The sequence below is a fragment of the Cavia porcellus genome, unplaced genomic scaffold (assembly GCF_034190915.1).
Source record: "Cavia porcellus strain 051 isolate PalLab524CR breed Dunkin Hartley unplaced genomic scaffold, mCavPor4.1 scaffold_25, whole genome shotgun sequence".
Classification (NCBI taxonomy): domain Eukaryota; kingdom Metazoa; phylum Chordata; class Mammalia; order Rodentia; family Caviidae; genus Cavia; species Cavia porcellus.
This window is the reverse complement of record NW_026947508.1, coordinates 42616860-42635164: the sequence shown is the minus strand read 5'-3', so window position 1 is coordinate 42635164 and position 18305 is coordinate 42616860. Positions and strand designations below refer to the sequence as shown.

The 18305-nt window shown below is 36.2% G+C and overlaps 1 protein-coding gene and 1 pseudogene across 27 annotated transcripts in view; one reads left to right on the top strand and one right to left on the bottom strand.

The window, feature by feature from the left end:
• Nucleotides 1-18305, bottom strand: part of LOC100722197 (sodium/glucose cotransporter 4) — a 239976-nt gene that overhangs the window by 201193 nt on the left and 20478 nt on the right. The gene's annotated exons all lie outside the window — the stretch shown is intronic.
• LOC134473069 (RNA transcription, translation and transport factor protein-like) lies at nucleotides 8295-9020 on the top strand (annotated as a pseudogene).

Genomic DNA, 18305 nt, shown 5'->3' with positions numbered 1-18305 from the left:
GTATGGACAGCTATCTTGAAGAAAATGGTAGTCATTGTTTTTAAGTCCCATAATGCTTTCATTTATTGGTTTTATACTATTTTGTTTTGTTAGACTGTATTGTGTATGATGGTCTGGACAACTATTTTGAAGAAAATAAGAGACATTATGGTAGCAACTGTTAATTTCCTGTTGTCTTGTTATGAAAGTCCTGTGTTGCTTGCATTGTTCTGTTCTGATTTGCTTTCTTCTGTTTTGTTTTATTCTTCTTAAAATAAAATAAAAAAATTTTAAAAAGAAATGAAAACGGTGGTTTCCTATGAGGCATGGAGACCAAATGCAATAGCACAAGGGAATCTTTCTGGAAAGATGGAAACATTCTATTGTCATTATTAAGGTGACGATTACAGGACATATACAATTATAACATCAAACCACTTCCAATGAATGCATTTCACCTAAATGGGAATTTCACTTAAACAAAAAAATTGGGGGGTGAGGCTGGGAATTTAGCTCAGTAGCACAAGCACATCCTGGCAAGTGTGAGGTTATAAGTTTGATCCCCACAACCAAAAAAATTATATTTTTGTTTATCAAAAGCAAACTAAAAAGGGCCAGGGAGAGGGCCAAGGATTTAGCTCAGAGTTATAAACATCTGACTGGCAAATGCAAGAAAATGAGTTTGATTTCCAGTACTGGGAGAAAAAAAGCAGGCAGGGGTGAGGAGGGGGAAGACAAGGATAAAGTTCAGCAGTGCAGCACCCGCGTGCAGCCGTGCCTGCACTCAATTCTTGATAACCGCAAAAAAAAAAAAATAAAGCGCAAACTAAATGAACTTTTTAATGAACAAAAAGAGGGGGAGGAGGCAAAATAAAACTATAAAATGGGAGAGGGTAAAGATGGCAGACAGATAACAACAGGTTACAAAGGTTCCCAGAGATAGTCAACTTAGAATTCAAACTAACACAGGGTGGGGAGTCCAGAACAGAGGGAGATGAATCCTCTCATCCAAGAAGAAACTAAGGTGAGAAGAACCAATCAAAACAGTCCTAGTGCTACTGTTGGAACAGCTTAAGGCTCAGTGCTCCCGCTGCAGCACCCGAACTTGCGCAGCCACAACTTACTGAGTTGCCCAAAACCCAACTATGTTGACTCACTGGAAACGCAGCCACACTGAGGTTGGGGGTCAGCAAGGACCAGCTGAGCTGGCAGGGAACCCGCATCAACCTGCGGTGAGTGACGGGAATAAAACCATTCCACAGAAAAAGGGCTCAAACAGACAACATTCTGGGACCGGGCAGGACTGGCAAGGAAAAGGGGCAGCAGTGACTTCAGTCAGTTGCTCCCTTCCCAAACGGGATTGGTAGGGTGAGCTTGGCCTGGGTCATGCCCCTGGCTGAGACCCAATAAGCCATCCCAAACCAGTTCCCTACACTTGGCAGCGCACACTAACGCAGTGAAGGCCTCACCAGGTTGACTGTCCTGGAGGTGAGGCAGCGCACAATAATACAGTGAAAGCCTCAGTAGGTTGACTGACCTGAAGGGGAGGGGCAAGCATACATGTGCCTGTTTGCACCTCAATAGCACACTGCTGTGGGCAGGATCACGGAGCCAGCAGGCTTCAGAATTCTAACCAACAAAGAAAGAAACTAGGGCCTACTGGAAGAAACAAAAAATATGGGAAGAGAAAGCAACAAGAAAAAGTCCCCAGGCTCCAACCATGAGAACATCGATCAAGGAAAGGTAAATACAAAGGAGACTGAGGACAGCAAACATGCAATATCAGGCACATCATCAGTGGACATAAAGAGGTATCTCTGGAGCCTCTTAGATGAGTTCAAAAGTAAAATATTTAACCAAGTAAAGCAAGATATAAATAGATTAATAAAAGAAATGCTAAGCACCTCTCAAGAAGACACCTCTCACCACAGACAGAAGAATGGAAAAACACGAACAAACGAGAGAACCATTTGATGAAGAATATAAAGAAAGAATAGACTTCTGGGAGAACATGGCGGATAGAAAACAGCAGCTATGGTGGCTCTCTGACATACCCCGCTTAGAATCCAGGAATGGTGCCATGCGAGGAGTCCTAATCAAGGGGAGATATACCCTGCAGACCCAGGAACGAACTAAGCTGAGAGAAACCAACTGGAAATGCAATCGCAGTGCTATAACAGGAACAGATAAAATCTCAGCATGAAAGCTGGAACCTGAGCCACTGAAAGCCAAGATTTGAATTTCCTGCTGCTGCTGCTGCGTACAAATTGGCATGGCAGGGAGAGAGACGCGCAAAAGCTCTTTGAGAGTGGGAATCCACAAACGGAGTTGAGAGCGGACTGGCAGGGAGCGCTGTACTGACCTGCGGTGAGTGAGCAGAACGGGGACCCTTCCATAGAGTAGAAAGCTCCCGCAAAAGACATGCTGGGACTGGGCAGACTAGCCAGAACAGGATGCTGCAGTGTCTTTAGTCGCATATTCCCCTCTCAAGAGGAATTGGTGCGGGGCACTTGGTCTGGGTGACGCCACTGACTAAGACCCAGTAGGCTAACCCAAACCAGGTCCCAGCACCTGCTGGTGCACCCTAGCAATGAAGCCTTCAGTAGGTTGACCTGGAGAGGGCGCCCAGCAGAGGCTGTCCAGGTCTGTGTCTCCCTAGTGCACTGCAGTAGGTGGGAACACCTAGTTGGCGGATTCAAACAAACTGTAACTGACAAAGAAAAAGACTGGGCCTCCTATATATGCTTGTATGGAAGGAACAAAAAGTATGAGAAGAGGGAGCAACAAGAATAGTCCTCAGTCCCCAATCCTGAGAACACCGATAGGAAAGGTAAATGCAAAGGAGGACAGAAAATATGCAATATCAACACGGCACCAATAGACATAAAGCGATATCTTCGGAGCCTCATAGAAGAGTTCAAAAGTGAAGTATTTAATGAAGTAAAGCAAGATATGAGCAGAATAGTTAGAGAAATGCTAAGCACCACCCAAAAAAAAAAAAAAGATGATGGAATGGAAGAACAGGAAAAAAGGGGAGAATTGTTTGATGGAGAAAATAGAGAAAACATAGAATACGTGAAGCAGGTTCAAAGAGATTACCAGGAAACTAAAAACTCTATTGAAAGCTGGCATAACAGCTTGAAAGAAACTAGGGATAGATTATCTGAATTGGAGGGCAGATTTGTAATGTCAGAGCATGAAATAAAAACTTCTTAAAAATAACAAGAAAACAGGGGCTGGGATTTAGTTCAGTGGCATAAGTGCCTGCCTTGCAAGCAGGCAGTCATGGGTTCGATCCCCGGTACTGATAAAAAGGAAAAAGACAAAAAATAAATAAATGGGGCTGGGGATTTAGCTCAGCAGCATAAGCGCCTGCCTTACAAGCAGACAGTCATGGGTTCAATCCCTGGTACCGATAAAAACGAAAAAGACAAATAAATAAATAAATAAATAAATAACAAGAAAACAAACAGCAATAATACAAAGGCTACAAGATGATAAGAGGATCTATAACTTAAGAATTAAGAACATAAAAGAAGAAGTAGGGACACAAACAAATGGACTACAAAAGCTATTCACAGAAATAATACAAGAGAATTTCCCTAATTTAGCAAAAGTTAAAGATACTCAGATGTATGAGGCATACAGGACCCCAGCCACCTACAACCCAAACAGAGCTACACCCAGGCATATGCTACACCCAGGCAATAATCAAAATTCCAGAAATCCAATATAAGAACAGAATATTAAAAGCCGTCAGACATAAGAAACAGATCACTTACAAGGGAACACCCATCAGAATTACAGCAGACTTCTCGGCACAAACCATCAAACCACGAAGAGCGTGGGGGGAAATAATTCAAGCTTTGAAAGATAATAACCTCCAGCCAAGATTGATATATCCTGCACAACTGTCCCCAGAAATTGATGGAAAAACAAGGTGCTTCCAGGATAAAGAGGAACTAGGAGAATTTGCAACCACCAATTCAATTCTATAGAGAATACTGCAGGATATTCTAAAAAAGGAAAATACCAAGATTCCAGAAATAGTGGCAGAGAGGCCACAATGAATGGAGCAGAAAGAGAAATGAAGAAGACAAACTGACAATAAACAACAGAAAAAGAGCTCAACAGAAATGAGCAGAGAAGATTGGATGGTAGGAACAGCTATTTTGGAGAAAATAAGACATCATAATAGCTGACTTAATATCATCTTGCTTTGAAGTTCCATCAAGCTTTCATTCTTCTGTCTCCATCATTCTTAACAGGTTGTATCTTATTGGATTTTATTATATGTGATAATATAAGCAAAAACTTTTATAGACAAGGAGATTATAACAGAAACCATTGTTCATTTTCTGTTAGCTGGTTCTAAATACCCTGTAATATTGTCATTCTCTTGAATAGTTTTACATTGTCTTGATATGTTTGATGCGACAGTATATGACGTTATACTCAAAGATTTCAAGGAAAGAGACACTGTGGTAATTACTTTTACGTCGCGATATCTGGTGGTGAAACACTATTTTGCTTAAATGGTTATGTTTTGACCTGCGCTGTTTTGTTATCATGTCCTCTTTTATCTCAATCTCCTTTTTTTATTATTTACTTTTTTATTTTTATCTTTTTAATTAAGGGAAAAATAAAAAATAGCAAGATATAGTAACCCACTTTGATTTCCTATTAAAAAACCTGAAACCCTGTATTGCTCTCACCATATGGTTCTGACTGGTTTTCCCCTATTCTGCCTTGCTTGATAGTACCAAGTTCGAAAGTATAGGCAACAACTGTGAAGACAATAAGATTCATTATGACGCCCATTCTGGTTGACTATTATCTTCTTTTAAAGTCCTGTAATGTCTCTAATGTTTTGGTTTTATTCTTTATTGTTTTGTTCAATTTTATTATAACTGATGATATAGGCAATTCTTTTTAAGATGGCAAGAGGCAGAATGGTAACCATTGTTGATCACCTAGTATTTTGTTTTTACATTATCTATTATGTCCATCCTTTTGATTTGACTGACTCTGTTCTATCACGTCACATTTGGTTTTGCTCTCTTCAACAAAAAGTAATAAGAACTGTGGGAGTAATAAAACCCAAAATGTGAAATTGTCATTGTACAAAAGAAAGGAAAAGAAAGTGCTCTAAAAGATATAATTTCATGTATATTTAAGTGTATAAGATAGATGACCACATTACTGAGTTTTGTTGGATCACTGAACAAAACTGTTTGCAGTCTCACTGTTTGAAAGTCCACTTTATAAGCTTTAATTTTGTAACTTGAACAACTATTGCTAAGATAACAATATGTAATCTATTAACTAGTGATTTCCTACTGTTTATTTTTACTGAAATTCTGTATAAGTTATACCCTTTTTCTGTTGTTTTTCTTTTTCTCCTTAAATAAAATTTTTAAAAAATATATAAAGAAAATATAGAGTACATGAAGCAGACTCAAAGAGATTACCGGGAAATTAAAAGCTCCATTGAAAGCTGGCAACACTGCTTGAAAGAAACTAAGGACAGATTATACAAACTGGTTTGCAATGTGGGATTATGAAACGAAAAACTTTCTAAAAATAACCAGAAAACAAGCAGTAACAATACAAAGGCTAGAAGACAACAAGAGGATCTATAACTTGAGAATAAAAAATGTGAATGAAGAAGCAGGGGTACAAACAAAGGAACTACAAAGGCTATTCATAGAAATAATTAAGGAAAACTTCTCAAACATAGGAAAAGAAAATAATATTCAGATGTATGAGGCATACAGAACTCCAGCCACCTACAACCAAAACAGAGCTATACCCAGGCATATAATAATCAAGATCCCAGAAATTCAATGTAAGAACAGAATATTAAAAGCTGTTAAATACAAGAAACAGATTACCTATAAAGGAAGGTCCATCAGAATAATAACTTCTCAACACAAACCATCAAGTCAAGAAGAGCCTGGAGTGAAATATTACAAGCCCTGAAAGAAAATAACCTCCAGCCCAGATTGATACACCCTGAAAAACTGTCTCTAGAAAGTAATGAAGAAACAAGATCCTTCCAAGACAAGGAGGATTTGAGGAAATTTGCAATCACCAATCCAACTCTACAGAGAATACTGCAGGGCATTATAGAGAGAAAGAAAAAAGTACCAAGATTCCAGGAACAGTGGTAGAGAGGCCTCAAAGAATGGAGCAGAAAGCAGAATGAAGCCAAGCAGACAATGGCAAAAAAAAGAGGCAGAGAAGGTTGGTTATAATCTCTAATATAGATGGCCTTGACACACTAAATTTAAAGAAAAGAGAATCACACGTAGAGTTGATCAGGAGGTAGGGTCCACTGAGATGCTCTTTATAGGAAATATAATTAATATGAAAAAAGGTACATAGGGCCAGCGATTTAGCTCAGCGGCATAAGCACTTGCCTGGCAAGCACGAGGTCCTGAGTTCAATCCCCGGCAAAAAAAAAAAAAAAAAAAGGGTACATGGACAGAAAATCAAATATGAGAAAACAATGCTTTATGTGACAGGGAACCAGAGTAATAGGGGCAACTAGACAGTATTTGTGGATAGGTGGGAAAAACAGGTTTTAATAGGTAAAGGAATACAATTAGTGATGAAGTCCAGGAGGGAGAAGGTTCAGAAGCACTTAAGTAAATAGCAGGTTGCCCCCCAATCTAAAACCGAGGGTCTTGGTAAAACCCAAAAATGCACAATATTCCCTGGGAGAGTGAAAGGGGAGGGATAGTCTTAAAAAAGACGGCAGAAGATCAACATCTTAATAGTGTATCAAGAATTAAAACCCATATTACTCACATCACTCTGCTTAGATAGATTTTATTCTGTCCCAGTTTGTCTACTTGCATTAGTATTAAGGACACAAACAGCTATCCCAAAAACATCAGGATATAGCACAGTAATCATCTTTCATTTCCTATTAACTTAATCTGGAGCCCTGTATGACTTATACTGTTTTATCATGACTGATCTTAGTGAAATCTGGTTTGTTTGGTATCGACAAATTTTATTCAAAACTGATACTATTGATAGTATAAAGTCTGAGAGTATAGGCAACTACACTGAAGATGATGAAATGAACAAATACTATGAAGAAAAAGAGACACTAAAGTACCCAGTGCTGATCCTGGAGTGTCATAATGTGAAACCCAGCAATAGTATTACTCTTTGTTAAGAGTGATTTTAGCCTGCAAGAGTTTGTTCAATCTCAACATAAATGAAGATATGGACAACTGTATATATGTTTAAGTGTATAGGATTGATAATCATATTGATAATCATATTACTAAGTTTTTGCTGAATAGTTGACCAGAACTGGTTGCAGTTTCGCTGTTTGAATCCCCACTTTATATGCTCCACTTTTGTATCTTGAATAACTATTTGTAAGAGGAAAATATGTAATCATTAACTAGTGATTTCTTACTGTTTATTTTTTTCTTTCAAAGTATGTACTATTTCTACCTGTTTTCTGTTTTGTTTAGTCTTTCTTTAAATAAAATTTTTGTTAAAAAACTATAAAATGGCAAGGATTTAATTCCCCTATAATTCTTTACATTCTTTATTCTCTACCAAAATCTTTTAACATGCCCAGCAGTTACTCAGCACTGCCTGTAACTCCTTAACAAAAAGTAAACATACAAATAATGAGAAAGCAGAATAGAAAAACAAAAGCTAACAGAATCTCTCACCAAAAGATCTGGATATCTGGATGCAACAAACAGTACAATTTTTCCACTAAAGAAAAATGTTACCAGATGTAAACCTAATCTATACAACAAATGAAAAGTGCCAGGAATACTAAATATAACTTTTCTTGATTTTTTTATTATTTAAAAGATATTTAACCTCACAACAAAATAGCAATAAATTATGATGTTACAACATACATAGAAGTAAAATATATCACAAGAGTAAAACTAAATTTAGGAGGAAATAAAAGTATGCATCCTGATCAGTCCTTAGAATATATATGAAATGGTACTATATAATTCTCAATAGACTGTATTAAGTAAACTACATATACTGGAATTGTTACATCAAAAGGAAACAAAATAAGAATAGCCAAATAAGATATCCAGATTTCATACTAGAACAACATAGTTAAGCTAAAACTACATTTCTAAAAATTCTTTCCCTACATAGTTTCAGGATAGTAATGGCCACTCAAAATTTATGCAAAATTTGGCAGGCAGACAAGAAAAAGCTAGAATTATTGCCCTCAAAAAAGTCCAGGTACAGGCTCACCCTAGCTTCTCCTCTCCCAGGGGCGGCCTGGGGAATGCGAGGGAGAAGCAGGGACCATGTTCCAACACAAGCTGATGACTCTCAACTATCACAACCCTGCTGGCTTCAACTGCAAAGATAAAACAGAATTTAGAAATTTTATTGTTTGACTTAAAGAACAGAAATTTAGACACTCCCACATTTAAGACAGACATAATTTAAGAAACATCCCCAGCAGTGACTGGCCTAAGTTTTTTGAAAAGTATCTCAGAAACATTGACTGTCCTTTCAAGATTCAGGATCCACAAGAAGCAATTGACTGGCTGCTTGGCTTAGCTGTTAGACTTGAATATAGAGATAATGTTGAAAAATACAAGGACTTATCACCTGACAATGCAAAAAATACTGAAATGCAACTTAAAATGCAGAACCACTGATCAATTTGGCTATACACAATCAGTTTTAAGGTTGGCATAATGGCTTTGGCTAACTTCCTTCAGGTAATTACCATGGTAATTGGATGGTAATGCTTAAGGCAGTTCACATTTTGGTTCAGGAGGCCTAACACAGTATGCAGTTGGTAAAACAAATCAAAATAGAGTTTCCTTGTTGCTTCAAACAAACAAATTCTTGGTTTTGACACAGTAGATGCAGTTCATAATAAAGCTGCTCAAATTCTGCGATTGCTGCATATAGAAGAAATCAGAGAGCTACAGACAAAAATTAATGAAGCCATAGTAGCTGTGCAGGCAATTACTGCTAATCCAAAGACAGACTACAGACTGGGGAAAGTTGGAAGATGAACACTTTAGACTTCAGCCTCTTACCTATATGTATAGTTGGGAACTATACACTTCTGGCATGTATTTGGCAATCAAATCTCACTTTGGAGGGTGGACTCTAAGAACACTGACTATGTTCTAGAAATATACCACCACAGTTACTTTTTTTCTTTAATAAAGTTTAAGAAAGTGAAAAAAAATCCTGGTACAAAGCCAGGCATAGTGGCACATAGTTGTAATCTCAGCTCGGGAGGCTGAAGCAGGACAAGATCACTGCAAATTCAACGCCAGTGTTGGCTACATAGAGAATTTAAGACCAGTCGAACTGAGTAGCCAGAGCTTGTCTCAAAAAACAAACAAACAAACAAACAAAAAATCTAGGTCCACACCAAGTACTACTGCATCTCACATACACTGTCACTATCTCCTGGCTCACTCCACTGCATAAGGGCAGAAGACTAACCAAGAATTCTTGCAAATTCATGGCAATTTTGCTCATACACGAAGACATAAAAACTCCCAACCCAGTTTTGCAAATCAAATCAAGCATTCAATGGAAAAGCTGGCTTGTAAAATTGTAACAGTATACTTATCCACCTTATTCATTGGATCAGCACTAACATCAAAATCACCATGGAAGGCAGACATTTTTGAATCAATTTAGGAGATCACAAAGCAACTAAAGACACTCACAGTAGAAGACTTTTAGAACTTCAGAAAGTGACAAGAAAAACAGGTTAAGCCTGTTGGATGTGAGGGGGAATATTCTGAGAAGGATTAATGGCAACGCGTCTTTTTTTATAACAAATTTTTAAAACATAAACTTGCATTTTTCAATACTACTTCATATTCTTAAAATGGTGAAACAATGAATGTTATTTTATCACAATAAAAAGCCCAATATATAGTTTTAGGCTTGTAAATTTTTAAAACCGGTAAAACGAATGCAGAGAGATGACAGAAATCAAAATAATGGAAGCTAGACACAATATAGGCATGAACCTATAGTCCAGCTAATGAGGACGCTAAAGTATAAGGAACACTGAAGAAGCTTAGGTTAGCTGGGGCAACACAGAAAGAAGCCACTTATTAAGAGTAAAAGAAGTAGTCAAAAACATTGGATTATTCTGGATGATCTCAGATACTGACTAGAAGGAAAGGCAGCTGGATTTGCTTATTTCATTTTCTTTTTTCTTTGTTCTTGCTCTTGGCTTTCACAATACCAATGTATTTTTCAGAATTGAGGAAGCTACAAATCCAACATCAAGGTGTCAGCAGAGGGCCTTTCTTCAGAGGCTTCTTTCATTGGTGTAGAAATGGTCATTTTCTCCCTGTGTCTTCATATACTCTTCTTTTTGTGTCTACCTACTAATCTCTGTTCCCTTTATTTTATATATATATATATATTATATATATATATATATATATATAATATATATATATATATATGTTATATATATATATGATTTTTTTAACCTGAGTGTTAATTACATGTGTTCATTTTGTACCAGTTCATCAAATTATACTCAGGATTTGTGTTCTTTGTTCTCTGAATAGTATACACTCAAAAGTTTTGGGTTTTTGTTTACTTGGTTAATGACAGATAAACTTTGGTTTTTCTGAGGTAAGAATCTGGAACATGCACACAGGCTGATTTTCAAAAATAAGTTACCAATCCAGTAAATAAGTACACTCCAACATCTATGTGATAGTGTACTTCTATTGCATATTACCTATCTTTGGCTCATACAGTACAATTTTTCTAAAATGGTCAAAACAGTGGTTCTATTTTAAAATATTCTCCAAAAGAAAGTCAATTTCTAATAACTGGAGAAAATGAAGGTATCTAGGAAAGTAACAGGTATATATAGAAAGACCATCAAGAATCTAAATATCTGTTTAAATCCTTGCTTTTCATTAATTTGGGTATATAACAAGAAGTGAAATTGCCAGATCATATGGCAATCCCATGTTTAATTTTTTGAAGACATGATAAATTTCTTCCATATACATAGTTCACCCAAAAAATGTATACACTTCAGGAAAAGAAAACTTGTTCACCATGGTTGCAAGAGCTCTCCAGGTTGGAAGGTAGGGAGACCCACAGAGGAGAAGATGAAGAAAATAGACACAGAAAGCTGGGGTCAAGTGGAGCCCTTCCCCAAATGGAACAAGAAGACTGCTCAACCACCGCAATGCATTTATTTATACATTTGTCATATGATGCCCCTTTGCTTAACTTGCTCCTTAAGGGGACAGGTACACCTGTTCATCTCCAGCACTCTACGCCCTCAGGGCGTTCTTTAGTGCTCTATGTCCTTGAGGCATTTTTTAGGCACTCTGCTTTCAGTTCCACACTTGTGAACATTTGTGAATGATCACTAGCTCAGCAACATTTGTATAAATATTTTACTACTAAATTTATTGAGTCATCATGAGATTAATATAAGTTACTTTTGGCCTCTACATTTATAAGAGGTGTTCAAAGTCATGACCAATAGCTTCTAGATATTTATTAGTATGACGAACTGCTGCTTGGGTACCCTGGGTCACTGAGATTGCTGCACATGAATTTTCAATTTCTTCTTTAAGAGCCAACAGTATTGTGCATTTTCTGCAATATACAACATACTCTGGGGTTCCCCATATAAAAGTAACACCATTTGTTGAAAAATCATGTACTTATTTCCTTTGCTAAAGGGTATATACACTTTTCAGACTCTGTATTTTTTTGGCAGACTCTGTCTTTCAACTTCATTAAGTATGAGCCAAGCATGATGGCACACTCATGTAACCTACGCACCCTAGGAAAGTCAGGAGGATCACAAGTTCTACCTAGTCAGGGTAACTTAAGAAATTGGCAGGACTTTTCTTCAAAATAACAAAAACATTTAAAAGGGCTAAAAATGTAGCTTAGTGCAAAAGCCCTGCGGCTTGATCTCTAGCACAGAAAGAATTATGTGTTACTTCTAGAAGCTTTTCCTTTTTAAAAAAATGCAGAAAATGTCATACATATAATTTATATATATAATTATATATATGTATATATAATATATAATATATACATAAAATTTGTCTGGTCTTCATGACTCTTGTCCACCTTGTTCAAAACATTTATCCTCCATATCAAAGTATTCCCAAAGTATAGCTGCTTTTATTATGAGTAGTATTAATATTTGATTTTTTTCCCCCCTTTGGAGGTGCCAAGGACCCAAGCTAGGGCCTCACACATGGAAGGGAAGCACCTGGTATATGAGCCACATATACCTCCAGCTCATTTTAATAGTTGCAAATAAAAGTATTATGGGTTTGAGGGGGTTATTTTGATTTAGTCATCATTGTTGCTCTTGTTGTTGGGTGCTGAAGACTGATCCCTAGGTTTCTGCACTGAGTTACCTCATTCCTTTCTCACACTGTGTTTCCCAGGCTAGCACTTAATCCTCCTTCCTTAGCCACCTAGTGTTGGGCTTACAAGCATGCATACCAGCTAAAAGCATTTTGCATTTTTTAAAAATCTTATTAGGTATTCTGACTTCCAAACTGTAAAGGCTATGAAAATGATCAAGTCAGTGTTCCTTTTATCAAAACAAGGAATGCTTCCCACCATTATTGGAAAATCAAACACTGAACAATACTCTCACAGCCTATCCAACAATAAATATTTCATAGTTTTAGAATTTGAAAAGTTATTTCATGAAGAAAAATAGAAGAGACAGATGATTCAAACAAGGATTAAATTTTTATGTAAGAGGAGTTGTACCTTCTTAACAGGGATACATTCTGAGAAATAAGCTATTGTACAACACCAACGAATGTACTTAAACCTAGATGGCATGTGTCAATGTGCCCTGGATGCAATTAACACATCCTATCATTACAAGATGTCTGAAGTTATTGACAATGTTTACAAGGCATACTATTGTAAACATTGCTGTAAAAGTAGAAGCTGTTCTAAAATAGTAAAAAGTATAGTACAGCAAATACATAAACTCATAACATTGTTGTCTATTATATTATCAAGTATTATGTACCACACATAATTGTATGTGCTATCTTTTTATACTACTAGTAACACAGTAGGTTTATTTACACCAGCATCAACACAAACAAGGAGTATAGTTTGCACTATAATGTTACAACAGCCACAGCATCACTGGTAAAGAGTAATTTTCCAGTGCTACTATTAGTTTATATCAGCACCATTATATCTGCAGTCAATTATTGACCGAAACATCATAATTTGGTACATACTAGTATATAAATGTTATACAGATATTTTTAAAAAGATATCCTAACAACAATTATTATGTTTTATGAGTATATAAACCAAAACATTTATTGATTAAATTTTATTAATATTCTCCAAAAAATAAAATTTTAAATTTTTACACATTGTACATTGGACATCTTTTGATAACAAAGATCTAGATAAATTCATTTTAAGAGCTCACATTCTTCTTTCTATCCACAAGAGGGAGCACACATTTAACATATCAGAAATTTATTACATACTTAAATTTTCACACAAGACTTGAATAGTAACTTAAAAACTAGTAACAAATCTACTAAAAGTGTTTATTGAGTGTCTATCATGTACCACACAAATGCTAGGGTCTAGAAATACAGGTTTCATAGCACTTCAGGTAATCACACTTGTAGAATCACACAGGAAACATAATAAAACACAAAACATATATACTTTTTTATAATACTACTATAAATTATCATGCTATCATCTCTAAGTATTCAGCCCAACCGACAATACAAATAAGATGTAAAGAATAAAAAAATAAGTAATTTACAGTCTAACAATGTAAAGGACAAATAACATGTCATAGGCAATTTATTACATAAAGAATCACGGTAGACTGTATTTTCTTTTCTCAAAGTGGACTACAATGATCTAAACCACTTTTTTTTTAGTTTAACCAAAATACTAGCAGATTAACAATTGGCCATGGAAATTTGGGGGTGTAGTTAATGACAACATTTCAGGAGAAGTTTATTTTTTTATTAATAATGACATTAAACATTTAATTTAACCTTTTTATTTAAAGCATAAAACTTTTTATTTTAAAGAGACTAAAACCAAACAAAACAAACTGAATAAAGCTAATCAGAACAGAATAATGAAAGGGATGTAAGACTTCAAAACAAGATAACAGGAAATCAACAATGGCTACCATGTCTCTTGTTTTCTTCAAAACAGCGGTCCAGGGCTGGAGATTTAGCTCAGTGGTGTAAGCGCCTGCCTGGCAAGCACAAGGCTATGAGTTCGATCCCCAGTACCACAAAAAAGAAAAAAAAAGAAGCTGTCCATACCATTGGACAAAATAAAATCAAACAAAATACAATCAAAACAAAACAATGAAAACATTACAGCACTTCAAAAACAGATTAGATGAAATTAACAATAGCTACCATAATACATCCCATTATCTTCAAAACAGCTGCCCATGCCATCAGACACAGTAAAATCAAAGAGAACAAGACAGAATAAAACCAAAGCTAACAAAACTATAAAAACAATACAGGAATTCAAAACAAAATGATAGGAAATTAACAGTGATTACTACCTTCCCTTTTTACATGTCTGCTCCCTAAAAATTTCATAAAATCTATTGTACATTTTGGATTCCATTAACTCTTTCAGTTTTTTACACCAGAAGATAACACAATGTTCACCCATGAGTCCGAATCATTTCACCCATAAGCATGGTTTCAAGTTGCATCCATTACCTATAAGAGCCTCAAGATTATTCTCTGTAGATGAGTAGCTTTCCATTGTATGAAAATACCACATCTTTCTTATCCATTCTAAGACTGATTGGCAAATTACCCCTGCTGTTTTCTGGTTTCCTGTTGCATGGAACATTATTTTCTCTCCTTTGACTTTCAGTCTATGAATTTCCTCAAATGTGTTTAAATTAATCTGTTTAAGTTAATCTGTTTCTTGTATACAGCCTATTGTTGGATCTTGTTTCTTGATCCACTCTTGCTGGGTTTTTTTTAGTTTTGAATTGAGTCCATCTACGTTAATGGTTACAGTCAGCATGCATTGGCTTGTTTCTGCCATGCTATATCCTCTTGTTGGCCCTCCATGATTCCCTTTGTTCAGCGGTCTGCCCTGTTTGGCGAACCCTTCTGCTGCTGTTCCTGGAACCGTGATCATCTTTATCTCTCTCTAGAAGGTCCCTCAGTATTTTTTGTAGGGCTGGTTTGGTGGTCATGAATTCCTTCTGTTGTTCTTTATCATGGAAGTATCTTATTTTTCCATCAATTTTGAAAGATAGTTTTGTAAGCTACATCAATCTGGATGGTAAGCTGTTTTCTTTCAGGATTTGAAATGCTTCACTCCAAGCTCCTCTTGACTTGATGGTTTGTGTTAGAAGTCTGCCTTGGTTGTGATGGGTTTTCCTATTTAAGTGACCTGTTTCTTTTCTCTAACAGCTTTTAATATTCTGTTCCTGAGATGAATTTCTGGGAACTTGATTAATATATGTCTGAGTGTCAATTTATTTTGGTTATGGCAAACTGGAGTTAATATGTGCCTCACTTATCTGTATGCCAGATCCTTTCCCCATATTTGGGAAGTTTTCTGCTTTTGCTTCTGCAAATAGCTTTTTCACTTCATTTGTTTTGACCCCTGCTTCATGCAGCTACACCGAGGCTTTCCTGATAGCCATGGGTGGGTGGTGCCAGGGCTGCGGCTTTTCCCAGCCTGCATGGCTACATCAGGACTTCCCCTGGTTGCAAATACACAGGGGCATGCTTGTGTGATTCTCCCAGCCCACACTGACTGCCTGCAGGAAACAAGCATCTCCAACGGTGGCATGAGGGCACACAGACATATCTGGCTATTTCTTCCTTCCCACTCTGGTCATCTGAGGGAAGTAAGCTTCCCAATGGCAGCATAGGTACATGGGCAGGTCTAGCTGTTTCCCCGTGCCTGTGCTGATTACCTGAGGGAAGCAAGCATCCAGACCAGTGGCAGGTGCACAAAGGTGGATCTGACTGCTTCTCCCTAGCTGAGCTGGCTCCCTGCAGGGGGCAAACCTGATAGCAATGGGCATATAGGGATATGTCTGGCTGTTTCTCCTGGGTCTCTTTAAAATGTACTAGTGAGCTGTAAAATCACTGGCAACACTGAAAACTCTCAATCACATCTCATAATGACATTTGAATACAGCTATTTTCATGAGCTAAACAAGGATTTTTTTTTACTTCAAAAAGGCCATAATGAAGTAAATAGTTAACCTCAGGAGAGTTCTTCCAATTAGCTGAGTACAGTATCAAGGGAAGGCATATTGGCAGGAAACAAGATGTAGTTTTATAAAAAGTCAAGTTGTTATCAAAGTTCAACTGTTTTCAAATACAAATCTAGCCATTTAACTAGCCCAGTAACTTTAGAGATATTATTAAGCTCTCCGAACCTCAGTTTCTTACTCATACAAAGGTAATAATCATAATAATAACAGGCATAAGGCTGTTGAGCGACTAATAATAATATAAGTAAAGTGCCAATCATAATAATAGCTCAAATATTAACTCCATTTTACACAAGAAAAGACAAAAGGCCACATGACATGCTCAGGCTTACAAAACACAAAAATAAAAAATTTTATTTCTAGTAATACACCTTATTTTGAAGCCTATTTGTTTTGATACTGATTTATTACACCAAGCCAGGCATAGTGGCAAATGAATATAATCCCAGCACTCTGGAGGATGGGGCAGAACTGAAAATTCAAGCCTAACCTGGGCGACTTAAGACCTTGTTGCCAAAATTTTAAACATTTAGAAGGGCTAGAGTGAAGAAGCTCATTGTGTGTTGTTTCAATCACAAGTATAGCAAAACTGGGGCTGAGGGTTTAGCTCAGCAGCATAAGCGCCTGCCTTGCAAGCACGCAGTCGTGAGTTCAATCCCTGGTACCGATAAAAAAGAAAAAGACAAACAAACAAACAAACAAAAACAAGTATAGCAAAACAAAACAAGTAACAATTTTATTATGATTAGGATCTACATGGTATCTTTTTCCTTTCATTTCCAAACTAACTGAGTCTTAGTATTTCATGTTTCTATTTTTTTGGTAACAAGGATCGAACTTATGACCTTGCACTTACCAGGTAGGTTGCTTAGTCTACTGAGCTAAATCTCTGGCCCTCATGTTTCTCTTATAAACAGTGAAGATTAGTCCTTCATTTTCATCTCTACTTTTCTATTATTTAGCATACTTACATCAAATGTAATCATTGACATAGCTGAGTTTAGGTCTATCATTTTGCTTTTGTTTTAAACCTGACCAAATGGAGTTTTTTCTATTATTTCTTCTTATCTGCATTCCTTAGGCTTAAGCATGGCTTTAGTAAGCCATTTTAAGTCTTCCACTGTTTTTTTAACCTATATTTCTATTTATAAGCAGTTGTTCAGGATTACAAAAAGTATCTACAACTTACCTGTCTACGTTGTGCTAATATTACCACATCCCACAGAATGTAAGAACCTTATATAAACTGAAGTTACAAAAGAACTTCATTTACTTCTTCTCTTTTTGCTATTATTGTCATATATATTTTATTTCCGTAAATATAGTTTTATATTTATCCACATAAATCCCATTCCCAGTGCTCATTTCTTCCACAGATCCATGTTTCCATCTAGTATCATTTGTCTACAACCTAAAGACCTTCCTTCTGCATTTTGATTAAATGTAAATCTGTAAGCAACAAATTATCTCAGATGTAACTGTGCAAAAATGTCTTTACGTTCCCTTTTATTTTTGAATATATTCACTTTTGAATTTTGAATATAAAATTCTAGTTAAGCCATTGTTTCTTTCAATAACTAACAAATATTTTGTTTTCTGGAGTCTAATTTCTAATGAAAACTTAGCTATCATGGTGGCTACTGACTGTTCCCTTCACAAAATGTTCCCTTTCACTGGGTTTTAGCAGTTTGACTATGATGTGTGTAAGTGTGATTTTCTTGGTACTAAACCTATTTGGTGTTCATTAAGCTTCTTGAATCTGTAAATTTATTACTAAAAACAACTAACTACAAATTTACTTAAAAACTTTGCACTCCAACAGGGAATCTTTGAGGATATTTTCTTAACAGAATAAATGCTGGAAGAATTTAAAAACAGAGGGGAAAATACAGAAAAATTAAAAGAAATCTCTTACTTGCTACTATCAGGTTGTCTCAAAATTTCAGGAAAAAAAAATCACATATAAATGTTACCTTATAAATAAATCCTTCCTAAAAAGGAAAGTGTGTGATCATTAGAAGTCACAATGAATTCACTA